At 44.0% G+C, this 24,023-nt stretch overlaps 1 protein-coding gene across 7 annotated transcripts in view; it reads right to left on the bottom strand.

Moving 5' to 3' along the window:
• Nucleotides 1–22,381, bottom strand: part of LOC102569358 (E3 ubiquitin-protein ligase Topors) — a 93,647-nt gene extending 71,266 nt beyond the window's left edge. For all 7 annotated transcript variants that reach the window (XM_059724601.1, XM_059724602.1, XM_059724603.1 and 4 more), the window contains exon 1: nucleotides 22,271–22,381. The gene's annotated coding sequence lies outside the window, so the exon portion shown is untranslated. The remainder of the gene's footprint in view (nucleotides 1–22,270) is intronic.
• Nucleotides 22,382–24,023: the final 1,642 nt, after the last annotated feature.

Below are 24,023 nucleotides of genomic sequence, written 5' to 3'. Positions count from 1 at the left end.
ATCAATTACCTCATGCACTGGATCAGTATCTGGACGATAGGACTTAGTGTGCCTAATCAACGGAAGGCGTACAAATCTAGTTAACGTCCTCCAGATGTCTCGCCAAACATCCAGGTTATCGGAGGGAAAAGCTGTGCCCGTAAGGATTTTGTAGATATACTGTGAATCAATTGCGATGATGGGAACTGGGAGTGTATCGTTATGATACATCAAACAATGTTCCAGTACCTTCAGGAATCCTAATAATTCACATTTTTGGGACGAATTATCATCTGGGTCGGCTTGGAAAATTTCCTTATCATGACAAGCTTTACAATAGTATCCATAGCCTCCTTCATGTTGGGAGGTTCCATCTGAGGCCATCCACGCTGGGGCTGAAGTTCCATACAGCGTAGGAACCTTGTCCTCATCTTCTGGGTTTGGATCAGGTACTGTGTCTTCCAACTTCCAACAATGCCAATTATAATGGTGGGTAAGTACTAGCGTATTCCAGGTCTTAGACTCCCCTTGAAAATGTGGGTCAATTCTTCCCGCGTCTAGCAAGGGTAATAATGTGGCACCAGGAGCGCGTAACATCCCATGCCCCCTTGCTAACGGCTCCACCAGTTGTTCGGCTAGGAGAATCTTTCCTAAAGCTCCATATCGATGTTGCGCCACTTGAAGCGTCTTATGGGCCATATATACTAACTCATCGCAGGGTTTGTGCACGACAGCCCACACGTGGTTGGTGGTGAATCCAAGGATTACGGTTAGTGACTCACCCAGATCGATGGCATGGAGTTGTGTACCTTTAACTGTGGTTAGCAGGCGAAGCAGATTTTGCTGATCCTTTTCCGTCCAAGGCATGGACTTTCACGACTTGTCACGAATCTGTCGCTGTAATTTAGTGAGGAGTGCCAAATCGCTGGGTTCAACATAATGTCGATACCAATTAAAATGACCCATCAGCTGTTGAAAATGCCTCTTAGTGACAGGGTGGAATGTTTTTAGCGGATCGATGTTAGGACCCTCATGCGATACTCCGTGGCGGATGGAACCGGTATATCAAGTGCCAAGGAACATAATGTCATCTACAGGATGTAGGCTTGACTTCTCCTCGTTGATTGTCCATCCCTCACTTTGAAGGTGAGCAACTAGTTGGTTTACTACACTGGCAACTACAGAGCTATCGCGACCCATGATGGCAATATCATCAACATAACTCCAAATTTTTAATTCTTTTTCTGAGGGAAGAGAGTGCAAGGCTCGAAAATTCTTCAGGGTGTTATTCATGGCACCAGTGGCTAATGATGGAGCATTGCGATATCCTTGTGGACAAACTGTCCACCTGTACATGATGCCATCAATACACATATTCAGTATTCCTTCCGGGTCAGTTATTGGGATAGAAAAGAACATATTTTTCAGATCTAATGTAACTCCGACCCACGGACTTTGCTGGAACTGTGCCATCTCAAACATACACTGTGGCAGAGTAGACGGATTAGGTTGTTGAAGTACCTGACACCTTTTATTGACTTCTCAATAGTCCATGACCAACCAGGCTTCATTAGGCTTCCCAGGTTTCGCCACTCCCCATCCTGATGATAGGTAGTTGCTGGCTGTTACAGTCTTAATACAGCCTCGTCGCTCGAGTCGCTGCAGAAGGTTAGTAAGGGACTGTTTTAGAGAATCCTTAGTTGGGATTGGCTGATATCGCCAGGTAGAAGTGTCACGAAGCATTGGTCGATGCCAGTCCTGCTCTGGGATAATTACGGGTAATGCCTGTAGCACTTGTTCCTTAAGGTCAAGCGTTTTTATCCCCGGGATTCCTAAAATGTTGGTGCCCCCTAGAACAGCCTCTAGGGGATATCGGTGATCCTGAACCCAAAACTTGACCTTCATTGTGACGGTGATAGCGTTAAGCCCTTGTACCTTGATCGTCTTGGTGGTCTTTTGATGAGGTATCATTGAGGTAATCACATTGGTCTGAGTTCCAGTATCGAGAAGGAAGGATACCTGTTGTTGATCATCCGGATCAGTAGGGTTGTAAACAGTGAGTTCAGCGTATGGTCGAGAATCAGTAGGATCAGGTTTGAGTTGAGGAAGGCCGCCGGCGGAGCCAACGGCCATTACTCGTTTTTTGATGGATCCTCAAAATTAAATCCCAATGCTTCGGCCATACTGGCCTGGGCCTTGTCTCCCAAAAGTCTCAACTGAACCTTTGTTAGTCCGGAGAGAGCGAGAAGAAATCCGAACATAGTTCTTTCTTTCAGAGTTCTTTCCTTTGAGGTCCTTTCTTTTGGGGTCCTCGGAGGTGACCCCCATGGCTCTCGCCGAGGGGTATACCCTTGACGCCTAGGCCTCAATGTTGCAGCCAGGTACGCTGAAGGTCGATCCCTTGTGTCATTAGAAGCTTCCTCACCTTGCTTCATAAGTGCCTGCAATCGTGGGAGATGGCCTAAAAGATTTCCCACTGGTTGACCTGCCATTGGGTTCAAGAAGAGTCGGAGTGTAACAGCATTCTCTCCTCTGTACACCTCCACACAGGCATCTATAGCTTCCAAGGGCATTGGGATTGCCCCAGGGTCTGATAGGTGATGATGAGCCCATCTCTCTTTACGCTGGACTGCTGTTAGTCCCATTGGATTTGTTCTTGGGCTCCATGAGAGATATGACACTCCAACTATAGCCAGGAGAAGTTGTTCTGCCGTAGCCTTCTTCGGGCAACCCTCGTGCCAGGTGTGAAATTATGTGGGTTACCTGTCCTACCACAAGCACCGGGAGCGGGATGGGCCAGTGGGCACTGTCTGTGACCACATTCAAATCAGTAGCGCGCCCTCCGCTCCACGCTGCTTGTCGTGTCAGGGCACTCGATTCTTCTTTACCCAGAGAGTGTCGGATCCAAATTCCACTATCAGTCTTCCTAACCACATGGCCAAGGTTTCTTCCGGTCTGATTTTAGATTCTTTGCAAAGCTCTTGAATCTCTGGTGTGGTGCGTGTGCGAGAGATAACAGTGGTACGCGTGGTACCTTCTTCATCCTCAACATGCTTCGTCACAGCTATCGGGTAAGCTGAGGCAGAGAGAGGGTTAAATTCTGTATCTGGGAGCGTTGGGTATATCCCTCCTCCCATTGCCCCCTCCCCATGGTAAAGAGGTGTGATTGCAGGGAATGATGTCACCTCAGGAGGTAGAGTCACCAGGGGGATCCCCGCCGGGTCTTCCAAAACTCCGCCCCTCCTTTCCGGGTTCCCCGGGCAGCTCGCGCTTCTTTCAGCACCATTTTCTGCTAATAGCACCATGCGGCTGGCACTGTTAATAAACGCTGCTCCGGAGCCCTTTGCTGTCCGCTCCAACGACTCTTTACCCGCAGTATACATCTGAGTCTCCAGATTCGCGTATTCCCTCAGTAAGCCCATTACTGCACGGAACAGCACATTTATCATCTTTCCCTTTTTCCATTTAATTAGACCCCACTTCGGCTTGTGACGGCCCTTAGTTTCCAAATCCTTCCGTAGCTGAACTAGGAGCTCATGGCCCCGCGACTCAGGCACCAAATCCGGACAGTTGAACCAGTCTGCGGGGGTGGGTTCCCCCCCTCCTTCAAGTATCGGGTGCATTGGGCGAAATCCTGAGCGGGGGTCAGCTTTTCTGCCTTCCGCGCTTTCACCCCAGCTAGGGATATTGTTAATATTTCCTCCGGGGGCCGATAGTAAACCCGGTCGCTCCCCATTATGCATCCGAACTCCCCTAGGGATAGCTTGGTTCTCCATTCTTTCACCACGGCTTCTTCTCTTTTTACGGAGAAGTAACCATCAATACTTCTTTCCTCCCCTTCTACTGCCTGGTGGTAAGCAATATGCGCCCATAGATCATTAGTGTTCTCTACGTGGCGGTTCCCGGTGCGCCAGGGGCAGCACCCAATTAAGTTCTTCTCCATCACCGTGCCCTTTAATCCCATCCTCGTCGCCATGTCTCGGCTGGGCTGAGCCGACTCGAGGCGATTCAGAAATTACTCGTTCGTCAGGGCGGGCTGGTGAATGGAGAGGCTGACAAGGCTTAATGGTTGCAAAAAAACTTTACTTATGTCACGGGTGGCTGCGACGGAAATGGTTCGATCGTCTGGACAACAATTTGAGTTGCTCCAGCTGGCGAGGCCAATGCCAGTATATCCGTCCGTAACTCAAGCCGGAGGGAAAAGGGTACGTCTGGGATTGCGTTCGGCGACGGGAAGAAGGATCGATAGGTGATCAGTCTATCGATCAGCTAGTCACAAGTCGGATCTCTTAGAGGCACTCTGCAGCGTGCTCAAAGCTCTTCAACTTGGGCAGAAGTCGCGCTAGTGTTTAAACGGCCGGCAAGCCAATTACCGGCCACCACGTGTGAATAATTTAGCACTAGCCAATTGCAGGGCATGAATTTGCATCCGAATGGCGGGAACTCTTTGCACCGTGCATTTCTGTGCTGCAAAGAGAAATGCATCCTGCAAAGACAGCTGCAAAGTGGCGCAAACTCTCTCCTGCATGCGGGTTCTTTATGCAGCAAAAACCCTTGCTGTGCAAGAGGCTCTCAGGTGACAAGAAAATTCCATAGTGCCGAGGCACCAAACTCACTGGGTTATGGCAAAAGGTTGGAAGGATCTTTTTACAGTGATGTCTGAATCAACTACTTAAGGCTTCACAGCCTTTATAGGGGAGATACAGTTAATAAAAGGAAATGGTAACTCAGGTCTCATTAAAACAGTCAGCAAGTCTAATTTTCCTGTATTGCACTTTAGGAAGCTATGTATACACAATGTAGAGAGGCTGTAAAATCCCACTGTTTTGGTCAAGTAACATTTTGTGCTCTGGCTCATAAGGCCTAAATACATAGGAAACGGTTGCAAGGAAAGGGCTTTAGTTTTGCTTCTAATAAAGGGGACAACCCCTGCCCCCCTCCCACCACCACCACCACCATCATGGTAGTATCGTGAGACTTATAATTTGGAAGCAGTCCTTCATTATTTATTGACACTTGTGTATCATATTTACAGTAAGAGGTAACGGTTCACTGTTGCCTTTGTGGCTGGCCTGCTCCTATTCTGTGACTCAGAAGTTCCTGCTGATCTCATGCAGAGTCTAATGGTGTAACATACTTGCTGGATACTCTCTGTGTCCAAAAGGACTTTGTCATAAATTTCCCACATAAAACTTTCTCCCATCCCACTTCAAAACTTATTTAGCACACTGTCAGGACTGAACATTTGGGGTCATACCTTATTAGACTGTTCATCCAATCTGGATTTTAGATGCAGTCCTAACATTAGTAATTAAAGTCACCACTGCTGTTCCCAGACTTCCCTCTCCTAGTTTTTAGAGACTGTACATAACTTAATTTCTCCAAAATTATTAAAGAACATATACGAGCAGAGGCATCTCTGAGTCAGTTAGTCTATAAGGTGCACCTCTACCCTGCCTTCTGGCTCAAGAACATATAGGTAATGGAGACAGATTTTAATAGACTGCTTGAAAGGAGGAAATAAAATATAACACCCTGGAACACCATTCAAGAAACAGTACACAGGGATAAAGAGAGATGCAGATTTTTCCTGCTGTTCAGCAAATGTTGATAAAGTCTCACATACTAAATGTTGTAATACTGAGAGAAGTCATGTCTACGCATAGGGTTTGCCACATCCTTCAGCATCACCCATGAGCATACTAGTTTTCTCTGCACAAGCCCTTTCCTGAACTGCAAACATCATGGCTTCATTTGAATGGTCCTTTGGGCAGGCTAACAAGCACTGCTGAATGACAATACCAATCAACCAGTTTGTAGAGCAGTATGGTATGTTAGCAGGTGCCCTTGCTGGGCACAGTAAGCTTACCAGAGATATAGAGAGTCTCTTAAGTACCTGGGGCATCAGGGAGGGGTGGGGGAAACATTATACTGACCACCGCAGGCAGGATGGGGGAAAGGAGGGAAGGAAGTCTCTCCTACCTGGGTGAATGGCAAAAACCTCAGTGAGAACTGAGGTACTTCTTGAATAATAGGGGTGGTACCGAGTGATCCTACCTGTGAGGCTTGCTTGTTAGAAATTTCTTCAGTATGCTCTTTAAAGCACAATTGAATCTCTACTAGGCCATTGGTTTGTGGGTGGTATACTAAAGTCCGTAATTATTTAATCTTAAGGGTTTCACGCATACCCTTCATCACACTTGGCATTAGTCCCCTGATCTGTCAAGATATTTTTTGGGAGTACTACTTGGGTGAAGACTTTCAAAAGCTCCTCCGCCACCTTCTGTGCAGTGACAGTTCTTATGGGTATGGCCTCAGGATACCAGGTTGCATACATTTTCGCAGTGGTCCCATAATGTCCACCCACACTTTCTTTTGAAGTACCAATCTACCAAGGGTAGTGGAATTAGAGAAGCTCCTGGGGGCTTCCCAGGGCCACTACTGATATTCTGGACATGCCTCACAAAAGTCTAACACCTCTTGGTGTATGCCTGCTCAGTGGAATTGCTTCATCAGTTGGGCCAGCCCATTTTGTTCCACCCCAAATGTCCTCCCATAGGCAGTTCATGGTCATAGATTCATAGATGTTTGGGGCTGGAAGGGATCTCAAGAGATAATTGGGTCCAGTCCCCCTGAACATGGGCAGGAAAGACTGCTGGGGTCAGATGACTCCAGCAAGCGTGCGTCAAGATTTTTTTTTAAATCTCCAGGGTTGGCAACTGTACCACGTCGGGGGGGGGGGGGGGGGGTCTGTTCTAGACCCTAAGAGCTCGAGTCGTAAAGAAAAGTTTTCCCATTAGTCCATTCTGAAGCGATCTTCAATCAGTTTGTGTCCATTGTTTCTTGTCTTCCCCTGGGGTGCCTTGGTGAACAGATGCTCCCCCAGGCCCTGATGTACACCCCTCACATACTTACAGGCTGCCACCAAGTCCCCTCTAGGTCTTCTTTTCTCCAGGCTGAAGAGTGCCATGTCTTTCAGCCTCTCCTCGTATGGCTTGCTCTCCAGACTTCTAATCATGTGTGGCCCTCCTTTGGACTCTCATGGTGCTCTGTAATCCCAGCAAGACTGCTTACTTTCTTCCCTTTTGACTGTAACTTCCATTCTGCAGGTCCAAATTGAGAGAGCTCTAAGATGCAAAGTTCATTTTAAGAATTTTATTCCTCAAGTGACAGAATTTAATCATTATTTTTCTTTCCCTCAGACAGTGGGTGCCAAGTCAAAATAAAACCAAGACTGTGGAAGGAATAGATAACAAAGTACTTATAACAATCAATTGTTTAGACATGAACTGTGTACTTTGAGAGTTTGGACAGCATCTAGTACAATAAAGTTGTGCCTTTAGCTTCTACCTTAATACAAATAGACACAGCTAGTTCAGTGAATTCCCTAGGAGCTTACTCAATTATAAGGTTAGCTAAAGACTACAAACATCAGGAGTATTTACACAAAACTTTATTCATCCCTAGCGAAGACCTGTGTTGTCTCAGGGCAAGATTACCCAAGTTAAGAGCATTTTTAATCTAACATTCATAAAGAGTTTTTTAAAGATCAACTAGAAAAAATCAATTTACTTCCAGAACGCTAATGAAAAAGGCATCTAAAGAGACAGCATTATAGTCTTGGGAAATAAATAAGTGAGATTCAACTGAAGTGTGATGTATGGTCATCAAGATGGAGTTGTTTGTGTGTTCTGCTGATTCTGACAGGTATGTTCTCTTCTCCAGGCTTATCCATCCATGTAAATTGATGATTTCAAATGAAAAAAATAAACAGAGATGCTAACATTGGACAGAAAGTAATCTGTGTAATGAGGCTCAAAATGTTTCTGGGTACATTGATCCCCATCACAAAGTGGTCATTTTGGTTCCACAGAACTGTTGTTGTGCTGCTTTTCCAAGTAAGATGGGACTCTTCATAGGTTCACATTTTCTAAGAGAAAAGTCCCTCTTCCAGCAGTGTCACATGATAATCACTACATTGTGGCTTGAAATGATTTAGTTATGGCTAAATATAGGACAACAGGTCAGATCTGCTACCCATTACAGTGATTTCTAAATTAGGGAGCAACTCTAAACTATATTTGTGTTGGTAATTGGGAGATGGGTCCTTCAGTTAAGACCAGCTGGTTGGTCAGTTAGAGAGAGACAGAAGGGGTTGCTTACTGCTCCAGAATAAAACCTGTTGTGCAGTTCTTCTCCCTCATGTATGCCTGTGTTTACTGAACCTGATTATTACTATACTCACTCTGGTTAGATTGAAGCCATGATATAGAAGGTTCAACCCCACACTCTGCATTGCAGATATCACTTGAGTTCAGGATTTTAGAGAAGGTAAAGGATTAGGATCTTGTGCAACCAGCTGCCCAAGATACTCAGTTTGGAACAAGAAATGGTTTCTGTTCACACAAGCTTACAGTGCATTTGTTGAGTGTCTGCGCATTAGGGCACCTAAGCGCTGCTATAATAAAAGCAATGCCTCCAGCTTCGTGTTCCAGTTCATCTCACAGCTCTTCTGCCAAAGCAGATGGACTGGAATACTGACCAGAGTGAGCTCCCATGAACCCCTCAAACAGGTGACATAAGAGCTGCCTCTGGGAACAATTTTCCCATGACCTCCCCTAGCATCCTGTTTGTGCTGCTCACCACAATACCACAGTTAACCTATATCAGTCTCCTCAGTGGAGTTATGCCATAATAGCACAGATCTCTAATCACTGTTGCTGAAGTCCCAAATATCACACCAGCAAATATGTACATTCTGCTGAAAGCAACATGTGCCTTTCTTTTTATTTTTACAGCATAAGCTATTTATGCTGCATTCACATACCATCCATGTTACTGCACTGCTTTCATACATTTAAATATAAAACGTATATTTTGTGAATAAATTTTGTTGTTGGGTAATCGCATGCAAATGTGCTGTAGATCTGACAAAAAAAACCCAACACACTGACTTCTAATCTATTGCCCTGATATAATTGAGATCAAATCCGGCCCAAAGGCATCCAAAATACTTGAAGAATTTGCATATATAAATTGAAAATGTAGCATAAAAGAAGTCATTTTTGTCAGGGCTGTATGGAGGGGGAATCTCCCTAACTGCATGTTTGAGCCAAGAGGATAATGTTAAGGATGAAATTACCTGAGGGGATACATAGCTTAATTCAGGAGTAGTCACTGCAACTAGAACTATTAAGAAGCCCCAAAGAAAAGAACATTGGTTAGGGGAAAATAAATAAATCAATCAATCAGTGGCTTGGCACTGATTACAGAGAATGAGTCTTTGGCTTAGCTTAGATCCATCTTGGAAGCCATGGTACTAGCTTTATCAATTAGCTAATGATTAACGTTTCTCACAATTGCAGCAACAGAAGGAGAAAGCTAGTTAAATACAATACAGTAACTATTTTTCATTTCTCTGCAAGACCTACTTTATTTCTCTCCTCACCAGTGAAGAAGAGAGTGTATATGTCTTTAAGGCCTACCCCCTGCCCTCCCTTAGGCACTTGCTAGATGAGCACTTGATGAACTGATTTGCTTTGCTGTGAATTACAACTGAAATCAATGGTAATTAGATGCCTATAAGCATTTCACCAGACCCCTATGTGCATTTTTAAGCCCTCAAATATCTTTAAAAATCTGGCTCTAAATGCTTTTTTTTTTTATTTTTTGCGCTTGGCTTTATGTAAGATCATTTCTTTTAAAGGTAGCAGCACCTTAAGTCATACTTCTAAGTATAAATTAAGGATCCAGTCCTGTAGTTAGATCTATTCAAGTGGATCCTTGTGCACATGCATAAACCAATGGCATGCCGCTGTTTTTATTTGGACTTGCCTCTGCTATCAGGTAGTTCATGCAATCATAAACATATACACTGCAGTTGAAAGTAAGAATACACATCATGAAGCGGGATGGGGTCACTTAGTACTTGCTTTACACAACTGCAAATTAGTTTGCAGAATTTCAGGATGGGACTGTTTCAGGCAATTCATTTTTCCCTCTAAAGGGACTTCTCTGGATAGATGCACAGCTATAGTTTTCTGCAGACATATTAACAGTTGCACATACAGAATAATTACATGTTTCAGTTGTTATTTGTTATCTATTCAATTTCTAGAGTTCTGTTTTATCCAATTTATAATTATGAACAGCACCTGGGTTCCTTGAGATCATGTTTTCTTTTGGGTGCACTTTAACCCACAGTAGTCTAAACAAATTCATTCCTCAGTTTTCAGGCCAGAGGAGACCTCAACACCACTTAATTGGACCTTCTACATAATATAGGACACAAAATATTTATTCCTGTGATTTAACAATGGATGCTCTCATCTTGTTCTAAATTATTTCTGGCTTTTAGGTTTAGGGTTTTTCTCCTTTCCCCATTAGAGGCAAAGTTTTTATCATTATACCACTCCTTTATAAATTCAGGCAAGATTTACATTCATATGCTGCCAGGACTTTGGATGCTGTACCCACTGCACTGGAGTTTTTACTCTGATGTTGTTGCTAGACTCTCCGCTCCCCAAACCGACCCCTCGCTCCTAATCTGCTTGCCCCTCTCCCTGCTCTGAATGAACTGCTGTCAGCTCCAGGCACTAGCAAATACCAGTAAAACCAGCTCTGGCAACCGCTTGCTGGATCAGGGGGTGTGACAAGTTTGGAGGGGAGGAAGAAGGCTGCCCATCTGGGGTTGATGGGGAGGGGCTGGGGAAGTAGGAAATGTGCAAGCCCTGGGCCTGGGGCCAGCAGCTGGACTTTCCCAGACCTAAGGCTGCACGGGGAAAGTATACATAAGTTGAGTTAGGTCAGTCTCCCTGTACCTGATCCAAGTTGGACTACCTCCAAGGTATAGTTAACTTAGATTGGATTGGCCATTTTAGATTGATCTAACCTTCCTGAACTTCTGTACAGTTCACACTTAAATCAACCTGCCTCAGAATCTAAGGGTGCAGATAGACATGATATTTGTCATGTGACTGGCCCCTTGAAATCACTCTAAAGCTCTGCCCAAGTAGAATAGAGTTGCTGCAGAGCCCTATAATTACATGACAAATTAACCCTCATTGGATGAGGGTTCAAATGAAGCCACTCTTTAAGTACATCAATTTAATTAATTTCTGTTTGCTCTGGCTGTAGCACAGTGCACTGAAGCTGCTGTCTCTGGATGGAAAGGGGAGAAGGCAGGGAAGGGAGGTCCCTTCTGGGGTTTTGTCAGCCCTGTTGAAGTGTGTGTGTAGGGTAGGCAGTCACTGGTGGATTGGAGGCCACACTTCAGGTGGGCTATAATCTACTCACCTGACCACTCCAACAGAGCCAAGAAAACCCCAGAAAGTACCTCCCTTCCATGCCTTCTCCCCCACCTACTCAGAGATAGCAACAGAGCTGGGAGGTGTAGCTAGGGGAAGATACAGCCTCTCTCCCTGGATAGGCTCCAAATTGGAGTCGATCCTCCACCCTCCTTATCCAACAACTAATGTCTGTTGGATTGGAGTTATAGGTCTAATTCATGGCAATTTCTATGAATCACCATGAGTTAGATCTGTGAGCTGCACTTCTGTCCTTGCCCTATGTGTAAGGCCCACACGTCGGTGAACTAAGTTAGATTGGGCAGCTATTTTTAACAGAATATACCTCCCCTTAACCTCCCCAAATACATGTACCCAACCTAAGACTGGCCATTTAGGCCAAGGCAGAGACATCCTCAAATTCCTTCTGCAGTCCCAGTAGTGGATGAAGGAGATATACACTGTGACTTTGAGGAGGTTGTTAAGAATTGATCCTCAGTGTGCTCCCCACAGCATTCCAAAGGCAACTCAGTGCAAAAAATATCTGGAAATTACATATGATCTAGCAATCCCATTTCCTGTATGCTCGTTTCCACCATAAATCATAGACAAAGCCACGCTCTTCAACCATATGCTACAAGGCACTATGTACATACATGCACATCATCCTTCCAACCCTGCCATAGAAGTTTACCTTCAGTTAAGAAAACCATGACAAGATGGCTTTATTGCAGTATAGGACACTCTTCATTAATAAAAAACACATTTGGAGAAGTGGAGCCTAAATACATAGCTATGTTGATCTTGAATCACTTTAATTTCTAGTGAGCAGGACATATACGCATCTAAGTGTGAGCATGAAATGGAAAAAAAATCCAGCCAAAATTTGTATAATCTGTTCTAATTTTCAGTTATGTATCTGACAAGTTTGAGAAGAATTTGATCCTTTTTCCTAGCACCGCTGTGTTAACTCCAGAGTCCCTGAATACTGAAATAGCTTGTGATCTTTAGAATTGCTAGATCTCCAATTTAAAGTTGAAGAAAATGACAAATTATGTAGTTCCAACTCCCTTGCTTTAAACCAGACCTCTTGAGTATAATTTTAAAACTCTGTAGGTTTTGTTTGATTTAATATTTTTTGTGTTTGAGGAAAGTGTTGAATTAGAATCAAATTTAATATAATATGGATTTCATACTATGGCTGTTAACTATATTACTTTGTCTCCTCTATTCATAAACAACATAATAAAAGCTACTGCTTTGTCAATAGAAAATAATTATGTTTTTTATAGTTGCTTTTTTTTTAGTTTTTACACTAATCCCAAACTTCTAATTGCAATCCACTTTAAAGTAATTTCCATTTGAGTTAATTCCCCCCCTCCCCCATTTGCCCCTCCCTCATACCTACTCTTAGAACTCATTATCAGTAACATACAAGTTTTGTTATGATTATGCCAGATTACAACCCAGAATTTAAATAGACTGCAGCTCAATCGCAGAGAAAAATATAATAGTTTAATTGGCTCATTTTAATTTCCGAGTAGCCCCAAACCTAATCTCAGACATCTCAAAGGTATCATCTCCTATAACTGGTTGGAAAATGTGCATCTCGCCTACCTCCAAGCCAATGGTAAAAAAGTTACACTTTTAGGAAGAAAGAGTCATTAGACTTGAAGATTTCTTATTGCCATAATCTGAAACATTTCCATCCTAAAGTGCTTCTCCAATGTCTTAGACCTCTGTTGTCCACTGTAGGCTGAGATACCTAGTTGCTTAACACATTCCATGAAACACCTTGGTCCTCTTCTTGATGATGGTAGGAGGTGTTGCAAGACTGACTGCAGTACACCTTGGAGAAAGTCCAGCAGAGGAGCCCAGCCAATGGAAGTAAATGGAAGCAAGAGGCATTCACACAAGGACTCCCATGAAACACTGAAACATTGTTTCAGGATTGAAATATTTCAGTTATCCTCTGAAAAGCAGCTTGGGGACACGTTTTTCCAATGAAGTTTTCCAGAGAAAGCAGAGGTTTCTCTTATGAAATAACTTGTTAGTCATTTTTCTGTCAAAATACATGGCTGATGGACATTTTGACCAGTGTCGTTAACTAGATTCCTCACACCATTTTGTCATTCCCCTATTATTCTTGACAAATATTTCAATCATATGTATAGAACCATAAAACTCATGATGAGAACAGGGTTTATGCTTGATTTTGAACAGATTCTACAGCAGTTGTTTTCTGCAGGAAAAATGCAGGGTCAATGGCATGGCCTGTATATAAATGTACAGTACTTCGGGGACTCCCACGCTACCAGGAGCTCCACCAGGCTGCCCAAACCCAGCAGGGTTCAGTTTTAGGTCATGCCCAGGACAAGAAGCCTCCAAACCATCCCCATAAGCTCCTGCCCTTATCTCCAAGATGTTCCATACAGCCTTTCAGCCAGGCAATGTTTCTGCCTGGCTGTCAGTAGCAAACTGCTGTGTTTATATAGGCAGCCAGTGTTATAACAGCCACAATCAAGCACCTTCTGGCTGTTTGGCTCAGCCCTTAAAGTTGCAGGCACTGCAAGTCTTGAGGCACCAAAGAACAAGCAGGGAAATCAGACACTTTCATGCACACATGCAGGAATGACAACACAAAGGCCACAGCCTAGCTCAGAATTTTTTTTACCTAAACCAAGAGATCTGGGGAAAGACACAAGAGATCCTTCAAGCTGACACTTTCTACTCCTGGAGTAGCCTTCACCTGCAACAGACCCTAGCAGAACACCTGTATAAACTTGAAATCACCATTAATTCCTTTTAGCCTCCCTTGAAGAGAAATAATCATGTCCAAAGGAAGAAAGCAGTGAGTCCTTTATTTAAAAAACCTCTCTTTTTCTGATCATCTTTTCTATGACTTTAGCACCTAAAAACCAAAATAAATCCAATGCACAAAAACTGTGCAGATAATTATTTAGTTGTTGCCTCATAGTGCTTACCTTCTACATGGACAATACTTTATAGCGAAACTGTGTCAGAGAGAGATGAAATTGGTGTTGCACCGGTATTTTTTGGCAAGGGCAGGAAGTGAAACCCAAGCTGAGTAGCATTTGGGCCACATGACAGCATATGCATTACATGCGTGACTTATACATTTGTATAGATGGTGCCTGTTAGACATGTCTTGCAAAACAAAAATGTACATTGAGTGCAAATTATTTTAGAAATCAAATAGAAATTTCTAATTTAAATTATATTAGAAATCAAATGGCAATCAAATAAAATTTCAAATAGAAATTTACACATTTCTTTTAAGGCAAAGACGCAATTTGTTCATGGAAAGGCAAGTCCCTGTAGTAAGTCCATCACTGACGAACTATCCTTAGTTACCTTATAACTGAGGATAGGAAACCAAGAGGAGTTTAGTAACTTGCAGTTTCTCACTGCACATCTAACACTGCAGGACACAGCAGTTGCTTTCAGAGCTCCCAACTATACATGGAGCACAAATTCTCCACAAATTGGGTTCCAAATCTGTTATGTCAGAAATCCCTTCTGGTGCTTAGCATTTTAAACTTATTTCCTTCACCTAGTATTGTGCAAATAAGGATGCATTTCCCTGTCACCATTTTCATTCCCACAGACACCTTAATAAAAGATATCATTATGGCTTTAGCTAATGCACAGCAGCAAGTTTTGGAGAAAAATGAACCCCAGCTCATAAACACCGACAAGGCAGTGAGATTCGATTTCTTATTTAATTTAATCTAAAGGCATTTTTACTGGAAAAGCTCACTGAGATGAAACACCTCATTAGCAACAGTGTCCTGTGGGTTGGAATGTCTCTCTCTAATACAGAGATTGATTTAACCAGCTCTAAAGAAAAAAAGAAAAAAAAAAAAAAACAACTTTCTAAACCACTAAATTCTGTAAGATGTTCACTCATAGCATTGGATTTGAAGCCCACTGAAGTCTGCAGGAGGCTTTAACCCTGGTTCAGTGGTTTCTCATTCTGGCCTTTAATACCCAAATTGTATTTACGGGATGTAGCCCGAGTAATTCAGGGCTGTACTCTGAAGATATTCTTTAGGGCTGGTGGGAGGAGGAAGAATCCTGTCCCTTGTATTGCACTGGCAGGTTGCAAAGCACTATTGAAATCTTACCACTGCAGCAGCACCTGCAGTTGGTATGCATCCTCTAGGACAGGGGCAGGCAATTATTTTGGGCGAAGGGCTACTTACTGAGTTTCGGCAAGCCATCTTGGGCCACATGACAGGCAGCCCAGGGCAGATAAATATTAATTTTCTAATTTTTTTAGGGGCCCCCACGAGCCAGACAGAATGGTCTGGCAGGCCGCATCCGGCTCCCAGGATGCATTTTGCCCACCCCTGCTCTAGGACATGGGGGATGTCTCATAGATCTGCAAAATCAGGGATGCAAAATGGATGTGTCCCTGCACAGCTGCCCCTCATCCACCTCACAAGCCTATGCTATTCCTAACCTGAATCAGGATCCTATGTAGAGCAAAGAAGAGAAATGTACAGGGAGTGCCCACATCCTGCAGAAAGCTCCAGTAGTTAGATCCAGAGGTGCATCCCAAAGCAGGGTACACAAGCAGCAACCTGCACTGCAGGGGTGGCTATACCCACTGCTTCCAGACTCCTCTGTCCTCACCAGTGGGGGCACACGACATTGTAGGGGCCTCCCAGGACTTTAAGTCCATAAAGATGACAATGCCTCCCACTCTTCCCCTTCCTGCTCAGAGGCACAACTACCACCCCAATTCCCTTGCTGCCTGCTGCTGCTGCTTTGTCTGGCCTCAGCTGGGGTGGGGACAGCAGCATCAGTGCCACAGAAGATTAGTTTCCCCAACCCTGTCCAGTCCCCTGGGAGCAGGCACAGGTCAGGATCCTTGCTGCCACTGTCCCCTCCCCAACTGAATCCAGCACTCCCATGGGCAGGAATAGCTCTGGTGTTTCCTCTACTCTCAGAACAGTGGGGAAAGCAACACTAGCAGACAGGGAGGGGAGAAAAGAAGAGAGGGGTGTGCCTCTCAGCAGGAAGGGGAAGGGAGGGGGATTTTTATCTGCTTTAGGAACTTTAAAAAGTACCTGGGGATTCCCATGGTGTAGCCCAATCCAAAAGTGGAGTACAGCTATGCCACAGCATCCTTTTTTGATCCACCCCTAGTTAAGTCTATTTAATCTATATAATCAAAAGCACATAGACATGATGCTGGCTACATCATTCCCTTGTGTGCTATTGGCAGTGGCAACACATAGGGGGTATACATGGGTGCACATGCACCCCCTGAGAGTGCTGATGCACCCCCTAAGAACCCCAGCTGGGTAGTGCATCAGGAGAAGCAGTTCCCCACGACTGATTCCACTGACCTGGAAGTGCCAGGCGGTAGGACTGGCCACGGGGGACACCCCCTGGTAGCTGACTGTCTGCTGGGGGGACAAGTGGCCCCCCTGACTCAGGAGGCACCAGTCACCCATGGCTACAAAAACTGAGCTGGCACAATGGACCATTAAGGTTTAGGCGGAGCTTTGACTATATTTGCCTACCTATAAGAAATAAAACATAAGAAGAACCTTATTCTGATTTCATTTACATGTGGGGCAGGGGTGTTTTCAGAGAACTAACAAGGCTTGGTTCTGCTTCAATTCTGGTGCATGGAAGAGAAGGGAACACACAGCCACCAGCCTCATTCATTTGGTTCATGGAATCAATCGAGCATGCTTCCAAGTATTAACAAGAGAAAGCAGCAATTGTTCCCTTCATAATGCTCTGGGTAAGCATACTTCCTTCAAAGGGCTGCAAGAGCAATGGCGAGAGAAAGGAAAGAAGCAGCCCCATGACTCTGGTCATCCCCATGAACTATAGCAAGTACTTTAAAAACTATGAAGGCCACTAGCAGCATTCCTCTCTGGACTTCTAGGAGAAATGCTGTCCTTGAGGCACACTTTGTTGCCTTCAGTGTGTATTTCTCTGCCATCAGCATGGACAGCCTACATAATGTAGCACACAGCATTTATATTGGCTTAACGCTTCAGTGAGAACAAACTTATCTAGAATAATATCACTGGAATCCCTTGGGCCCAATTCAAAATTGATTTGCACTTCTTCTCTAAACCAACACTATCCTGAGGGGGTGAGTGTACAATAAATACATCCAACACAGAGCAGAGAATCAGGCTTGTTCATTTACATGAGTTAATATGGCATTAATATACTGCTGTTGTATCATACAAGAATTGTTGTTTCAGAAAATATGTAAAAATTAAAGCAAGCTGCAAAAATACTCGTTCACTTGTGTTGCTGGGACTTACAGAAGTTAAAGAAGAATGCTACAAATGATGGATGAGTTCCATATGTTGTAACAGTGTCTAAGCCTAACACTTAGAATCTTCAATGAGTTCCAGCAGGAACTCCTGGTCCCCACCCCCAAAATAGCATCTATAGCCTTAGAAGCTCAGCTTCAAACCAAACCCGTCATTTGTGAAATCCAAGTCCTTTCAGCTTATCCCTTCCATCTGGTGTTCCATCTCCTAGCATATAAAATAAGCCCGTTTTAAATGCTTTGCTTTCCATTCTACAAGCTCTCTTTCATTGAAACAAAAATCTTTACTGCAGCTCTTTTGCCATACTCCTACTTTGGGAGGAGATAAATGGAAGGACACAATGAGACTCAAGACAACTAAAAGAAGCCTTTGAGGACAGTATATAAGCTACATTTACCCAGTTTTGTCAGGCTGCGTAATTATTAGTGTGAAAACACACAACAATATTTGTTTGAGGAGCACAGAGGGAACATGGCGATTGCTGAGAAATAATCTGCTATTTCCAAAAAGCCAGTTCATTAATTAGTCAAGTCTCTGTGGTACAATTTTTCTTTGGCTTAATCTAAATATAAAAAAGAACTAAGAAATGCATACATTTGAGAGAAAGCATGGCCTAAGAGAAAGACCAGAGGTTTGGGGCTGGAGAGACCATCATTCTATTGCAGGTTATTTTATTCTGGGTAAATGGAGGAAAGGCATTTCATGTCACAAAGTGAATGGGTTATCAGAACATACTTTTTTTTTTTTTAGGTAAGTGACTGAACAGGGGCAAATCATAATGTGATATCCCCATAGGCATATCCAGGATTTTGAAAACATGGTGTGGTGCATTATCACATATAACACAGTAGATACTTTTCTCCATGTATAAAGAAACTAAAAGCTTTATTAATATGCTAGGGCCCTAGGGGTATATTATTCAAAGACAAATATAACTTTATTGGAATGTGCATTGATTTGATATACCCTGATTTTTAATATAAAATCCATAACAATATAGGCAAAACTAAATTAATTAATTAAAATGTTGTTTCAGTAGTCCTGTAGTCATTAGAACTCAGTGTAATCTCTTCTAGATTCATAAAACAGAATCAACCCTTCCTGAGCATCTTGATAGTACATCCAACACTTTACTGAAAGCTATTTCCACACCAGGGTTAATGTTTCCACATCTGAGTTAATGTTTTCAACAAGAGTTAAAAACAGTTTGCAGGGCTGTGAAATAGGAGCTATGTTGCCAGGAGGAACTGCAGAAAAAAAAATAAACTGGAGGAGTGAATGCTTGGGCAGCACGTGCTGCTGAGAAGTGGAGCCGAGCTGACTGGAGCCATACTGTGGCTGCTGGCCAGACTCTGCCCAGCAAAATCACCATGTCTGCAGCCCCCGGAAACCTGCAGGCCCCCAGATAAGGCTGCTGGGGCCAGCCCAGTGCTGGCCCCAGCCTCCCTCACTAGCCCCAGGGTAACTTTATTTGCGCCAAAGCGTGCATGGCACAGGCATTCCCCAGGGACAAGTAGCTGCAGTGCAAGGTGCACTACTGCTACTTGTCCCCAGGGAACCAAACATCCGCGTGCATCTGGATGAACCCTTACAGACCTAATAGGCAGAGCAGAATTTGACCTATGGTCTTCCAGTTTACCATGCACAGTTGTAACTGTTTAAATTAGAGGTGCACCAATACATAAGTCCCATATCAGATCAGAACCAATAAAAGGAAAATTGACTGTACTGACAATCGGCTTTTTTTTGGCTGATGTGGCCTACACCACTGATAAAATGCCCCATCCATGTGCAGCCACAGTGCAGCATGCAGGTTGCCAGGAGCACAGCCTGACAGCATGGAAAGCAGCTAGGTCCAGCTGGTAAGTCTGTTGTGAGGGAAAGGGCATGGGGGTGCAGATCGTGGGCCACATGGGGCTGCTGTGGTGAGGAAGTCAGTGGAGCTGGGGAGGGAAGGGCGCTACACAGCCAGGGTGGAGCAAGGGATGGAGCCATGAATAGCTCATCCCAGGGGTGGGGTAGGAGCAGCTCCCACCACTACATGCAACCTGGCAGGGCATGGGGAGCACATGCCCTGGGATCTGCACTCAGGGCAAGGGCAGGCTGCCACTGCGGGCTGGGGTGGTGCTGGGATCTTCCCAGTGGGGGTTGCACCAGGCTATGCTTGGGGCAGGTAGTGGCAGTACTGGGAGTGGGGGCTATGGCAAATTTTGGGGTGGCTGCAGTCACCCCCCTAGCTCCGTCCCAGTGCTGCCACTGTCCACCACAAGTGCAGCCTAGCCCAGCCCCCCATCAGGAAAAGCCCAGCGCAGCCCTGGCTCCAGCCCAGAGCGGCAGCCTGCCCTCACCCTGTGCGTAGATCCTAGGGTACATGTCCCCCCAGTGCCCATCTGGAGTGCATGCAGTGGTGGGAGCCGCCTCCCCCTGTACCCCCCAGACAAGTCACTCATGGATCTATCCCCCATTCTGCCCCAGCTGTTCAGCGTCTTCCCCTGCTCCAGCCCCTGATCTTCCTCCCCATGGCACTTCCCTCTCCCCTTGTCCCTTCCCCCCACAACAGACTTACCAGCAGGATGCCACTCTCTAACTTGCCCAGCTGCATATCAGAATCAGATTGGCATCAGCCATTCTGGCTTGTTAAAAATTGGCCATCTGTATTGGCCCCAAAATTCTCTATCAGTACAGCCCTAGCTTAAACCCTGACTCTTTGTGGTATTAGTCCTGCCTTTGAGACTCGGCTATTTCAGAAATCTCCTATTTAATAGGTGGTAAGCTAAGATTACTTTTTTGCCTACCAGCCTATCACCTATAGTATTATGTGCATATATGTCTTTCATCAAACGGCTGATATGCAGGTGATGACTCATGGGAGTGCTCTAGTAAGGTAGTGTTATGATTTGCACTCCATGGAATCCTCAATTTTAAAGACTTGTTCTTCACAAGCCCAAGGTAAGGTTATAAAATTAAAACTCTGGAATGATCATTACAGGGGTCCTTTCAGGGATTTAAGCTTTTAAATGTCTACCACCAAGTTCAGCATTTTGGTCATATTGTATTAGCACTCTGAGGTTCTTAACCAGCCCAAGCTGAGAATGATAAAGCATTACAGAACTTACAAAGGAGAAAGGAATTTGTGGAATTTAATAGCTTACACAGAAAGTATCTTAAATCCACATATTTTTACTTTGGCTATCAGCCAAAGGGAACACCTGTGGTGATGTTCTGTGTTCACATACAAGGAGTTTGACACAGCCCTGCCAGTAAGAGCTGCAATTTCACCAACTCCATTTTGTACTAGGACAATTTGGTTTAAAAGATTTAGAAAGATCATGATATAGAAGCCAAACACTTTGCTTACCAGACACAGCCGCCATGGCGGGGGGGGGGGGGGATAAGTTCTTGTTGACACAGTACTTTCCAATTTTAGATTTTCCAAATCTAAAACTATATTCACATCCAAGAGTAGAATCAGCAAGTATCAGGTCAGTATGCATCCCTGCATCAGCATTCATTTTAAAGCTGCTTCCAGTTAACTAAATAGTAAAATACATAGATGAATAGGAATCCTACCCAAGATACCTACCTGTTTCAGAATTTTACATAAGGCCTATTACTTGGTAGCTCAACATGGTCTATTGCATGCATTTAAACAGGGAAATGATTTTGTACAACCCTTTGTACAACCCTGACACTTTCATAGCTTCCAGGTGCACTACTACAGGGTCAGAGTACAGGGACAGCATATTACTGCAGCACATTCACAACTGAATGGCAATATTCCTGACTTCGTTAATGTTCTGAAATAATATCCTTATCCTCAGCCACATCAAATTGGGCCCTGAAGACAATGGGAGTTTTTCCTGTGTATACCACAGCTTAATTTGCCCTGGTTCTGAAACACAAAACATGAGCTTGATTATATTTAGATCTCAATCACCATTTTTCCATCCACAAATAAAACCCCATATTGATGGGGAGTTTGTGTTTGTTTTGGCAGGAAGGTGCTGCAGCTGAAAGCTAATAAGGACAGTTTGACATAGTGATAAGCAGCAGCCCATGAAGCAGAGCTTTGGATAGAATTTCCTCGAGTGTAGTTAAAGGGGAACTTACTGTAGAAGCAGTTTTGGAGTTGTTTTCTGCTTGCTGCCCAGAAGATTTCTTACATGCAATGCTTTTAATTACTGTGAATAATCCATAATAGAATTAAGCTAGTAGAGCACACCAGAGGGAACGATGTCTAGCAGCAGGGAGCTGCATGCAAAGCTCATCTGAGAAACTCAGTAAATATTCACACAGTTAACCTGCACTGAGCACAGCCTTGCCAGGATAAGACTACTACTAGCATCCAACCAACTAGCTTAGCATAGCACAAGCGTACCTGCAGGAGTTGCAATCACAGCAGTGACTATAACACAGACAGGCTGCACTAGAGCTTATGGCTCTAGTCCAGCTCTCCTCAAGGAGCATCCAAACCAATTTGGACAGCAGGGTGTGAACATTTCACTTCAACATTCAGGACAAATCATTTTGTGGACGTCAGCATATGGCAAGCCAAGCTAAGCTTGTCAAAAAGAATTACTCCCCGTAAAAATCAAAACCATTATCTTGGAACAAAAAGGGAGCAGAACAGCTCAAGGGAGATTGCTATATATAAAAATCCTACATCAGGCTTACCTGACCTTGAGAAGCTTTGGCTGCTACTAGGATCTTACCAAACACACTAAGAAATGCATGAACCACCAAGCAAGCTGATCCCTTGCACAATCCCTTCCACCTGACACCTCCTGCAGGTGCAATGGAGTGAGATGGCTTCAGCCCTCAGCAGCTTATTAACCCTTTGGCAATCAGTGTGGTATTCACATTCTATACGAAGACTGTATTGGATCTATAGGTCTTGCCCTATCTACAGTTCCTGTCTGTCTGTCCCCGTCTCACATGCAGATTAAAATCTTTGTGGAATAGGGAACCTTTATTCATCTCTTCAGAGCTGAGCACCATGAGGCCTTGATCCTTGAATGAAGCAAATGAGAAGAAGAATTGATACAGTTGTTTTCTCTGTGGAATGAAGTCCTCCAATAAAAGGTTGAATCCTAGGACTAAAAATTTTACAGTCTTACTTGGGCCAAGGCCCACCCCCTGCATTTGAATGTAATTGGCAGAGCTTCCCCAGGGTAGCATTTGTATGGATTCAGGGCTGGGAGGTTCTAAGGGACACAGTATTGGAAGCCCAACAAGAAGCTGTCCTAATACAACAGAAGCACAAGAAGAATGGCAAGAAACCAATGTGGCTGTAGAAGGAACTTCTAAAATCCCTTACATGCAAAAGGAAGGTATACAGGCAATGGAAGAATGGGCAGGTCACCAAGGCAAAGATAAAGAATGAGCTGCACCTGGCAAAAGAGATTAATGACAAAAACAAAAAAAAAGAGACCCTGTAAGTATGTTGGCCAGAAAAGAAGGACCAAGGAAGCTGTAAATCTTCTGTTAACAAGGCATGGGGAACTCCAAACCAAAGATGCCAAGAAGGTGAAGCTACTCAACAGATAATGTGCCTCAGTCTTCACAAAAATATTAAATTGCGGGACACTAAATAGGGATTATCTGAATAAGGAAGGAGGAAAGCTGAGGGAGGAGATAACAAAAGAGACAGTCAGAGAGCTTTTGTTGGGTCTGAATTAATTCAAGCCATCAGGGCTGGATTCGCTTCATCCCAGGGTCCTGAAAAAACTGGCAGAGATCTCAGAGTGCTTAGCAAAAGCTGTGAGAGACAAGCCAGATCCCAGAGGACTGGAAAAGGGCCAATGCAGTAGGGCTGTGTGAAATTTTGGCGGGTATTTCATTTCAGTGCTGTTTCAACTCGTTTCAAGCTCAAAACAGCAAAATTGAAATGAAACAAAAGGCTTTGAAACAGCCTTGAAACAAAATGAGGGCACTTGGAACATTTTGAAACATTTTAAGTTTTGAAGGTGGGCTTGCTTGCAGGGAAACAGAAAGCAAGGAGTGGGAGGAGGAAGAGCGGGGGAAGGACTGCTTTAATATTGACTGTGTAGCTGGTCATTGACTGTGATCCTTCCCTGAGGTCCCTTCCAATCCCAGTGCTCTGGGGGAGGAATGGAAAAACAGCATAAAAGGCAGGATTGTTTGAACTGAGCTTCCCCTGTGCCTTGGGGTCAGTTACTGAGATGTGTCTTATAGCAGCTTAGCAGAGTCAGAGAAAGGCTATCACTTCCTACTTGCTAGCCTGTTTCTAGCAAGTGGGATCCAATACCTTTTGCTTTCCTAATACCCTTTATTATTTTATTAATTCATTCCTTTCAATTTATTCCTCCCCAAAATCCTCATTGTGTTTTTGTTAGTCTATTTTGATTCTTTTCCCCCAGAAAAGAAATCTGTGTTTTTTCTCACAGTGTGCATTCCAATCACTGTG

The sequence above is a fragment of the Alligator mississippiensis genome, chromosome 3, assembly GCF_030867095.1.
Source record: "Alligator mississippiensis isolate rAllMis1 chromosome 3, rAllMis1, whole genome shotgun sequence".
NCBI classification, from domain to species: domain Eukaryota; kingdom Metazoa; phylum Chordata; order Crocodylia; family Alligatoridae; genus Alligator; species Alligator mississippiensis.
This window is presented reverse-complemented; position numbering and strand designations above follow the sequence as displayed.